The sequence below is a fragment of the Phyllostomus hastatus genome, unplaced genomic scaffold, assembly GCF_019186645.2.
Source record: "Phyllostomus hastatus isolate PE091 unplaced genomic scaffold, TTU_PhHast_1.1 phas_contig_40, whole genome shotgun sequence".
Taxonomy (NCBI): domain Eukaryota; kingdom Metazoa; phylum Chordata; class Mammalia; order Chiroptera; family Phyllostomidae; genus Phyllostomus; species Phyllostomus hastatus.
The window spans coordinates 48,777,767-48,779,765 of record NW_025333872.1 but is presented as its reverse complement, the minus strand read 5'-3'; the positions used below and the strand labels follow the sequence as shown (position 1 = coordinate 48,779,765).

The window sequence follows — 1,999 nt, the reverse complement described above, 5'->3', positions numbered from 1 at the left end:
TTAATGTGCAGAACATTTAGGTTTTATAGAAATGCTCAAGTCCATACTTTGAGAATTTTATGGCTCAGCCGTTCTCTTTTGCAGTAAGCCTGGTGCACTCAGCTTAAATCCCAAAGAGTTCTTAGGAAGGTTTAGGCCGGGTCTCACCTTTTATCAGGATGAGTTCCTGCTTTCCTGACACAAACAAGAATTGTCTTGTCATATATTCAGCATGCTAGCAGAAAAAAAACCATGGCTCATGAAATAAAATATGTAAGTTCCTTAAAAGAAGAGTTTTCTGCAGCTACCCTATAATCATGGCCTAATGTCTTTGCTCCTCCAAAGAAATTAATTATACTTCAATTTCTCAAGATAAAAGTTCATTTATTTAAAATAAACTTATATGTCATTTATTTTACTACAAGTAGCTTTATTAAAAAATGTTAAACATAAAATAACCTATATTAAGTGCTATGAATACTAAATGGAACATATCCTAAAAAAAGCATTTCCAACAGAAAATAATTATTCATATATTCATCTATATGATATCTGTTACTCAGCACTATCAGTTTCTAGAGAAAGCATAGAGAAAAATGGCAATGTAGGTATTGTGGGTTCCTTTCATGAATAACAAATTGTTTGCACAAGAAAAACATAAAATCACAAAAGAAATGGTACAGTCTCATGTCTGACTTTTTCAGTTATTTATTGTCTGTGAAAGTCAACAAGCATTTCTTTTTTGCAACTCTTAGAAATCTATGTGTAGGTATATTTATTTATAAATATATATATTTTTTGTAACAGGGAATATAAGGGCAAACATATTTTTCAGCAATCTCTTTTCACATGTTATTTAAATTTAGGTAAAGAATACAACTAGAAATTTTATTTTTCTTATATCAATATATACGCATAAATCTGTAAAACATGAAGTTTCTCATAAAATATTTACTATGTGAATTATAAAATTTTAAGTTTCAGTGTATTAAATAACACTATCTTTGAAACATATCTAAAACAAAAATGCCACAACCAACAATTTTCCTCATATGTTGTAGCGTGACTGTAGCATATGAGAAAAAAAAGCATCACATTGTTTATGAAAAAACAATTCTTGTAGATACACTTGGAAAACTGCAAACATTCATAAACAGTTACTCTTTGGGGATAGAGAAAAACTGCCATTAAACAGGTGTTAGAATTTAAATGACATCTCATTAGTGACTCCTTTTTGCAGCTCTGAGACAAATAAAACCTTCATTTAAAAGCATTAGTGCTATTCCTAAGGGTTTCTGGTATCATAATGTTTTGTTTTATGAAGATATTTAATTCCTCCCAGCATTTTTGCTTATTTATACAAAATAAACCAATTGTACTTCCAAGTTGAGCTGAGCATGAAGTCAGGGGTGAATACGGCCTTTGCAGTGCTGTAAATACCCTTGCCCCTCCCTCCACTGCAGCGAATCTGGGAGGTTGGAACCTAGCCTGAAAAACAAAGGTATTTTTGAGAAGCACTACCAAATAGTGAGTGAGTCCTTGTATCCTTTGCCCTCTGTTAAAGAGTCATATATTAAACCGATAAGAACAAGTACTACACTTGATCTTAGTCAAAAGCCTGAGAAATAAGTACTACATGGTTTCACTCATACGTGCAATCTAATGAAAAGATGAACTAGCAAGCAAAACCAGGACAGCTTCATGTATAGAAAGCAGGCTGACGGTTGTCCAGGGTGGTGTGGGTGGGAGATTGGTAGGGGCGATGGAGGGGATTGAGCCAAAAAAGAGAGACAGAGAGAGAGAGACAGAGACAAAGAGAAACTCATGAACACATACAACAGTGTGGTGATTGCCAGGAGAGGGGATTAGGGAGAGGTGGAGGGGGATATCGGGTAAATGGTGATGGACAGAAACTTGACTTGGGGTGGTGAGCACACAAGACAGTGTAAGGATGATGTTCATAGAACTGTGCACCTGAAACCTGTATAATTTTTTTAACCAAATGTTGTCATCCTAATAA

General features: G+C 34.2%; 1 pseudogene; it reads right to left on the bottom strand.

Annotated features, from left to right (window-relative positions):
* Nucleotides 1-1,509: 1,509 nt before the first annotated feature.
* Nucleotides 1,510-1,609, bottom strand: LOC123822355 (annotated as a pseudogene).
* Between the last annotated feature and the right edge of the window lie 390 nt (nucleotides 1,610-1,999).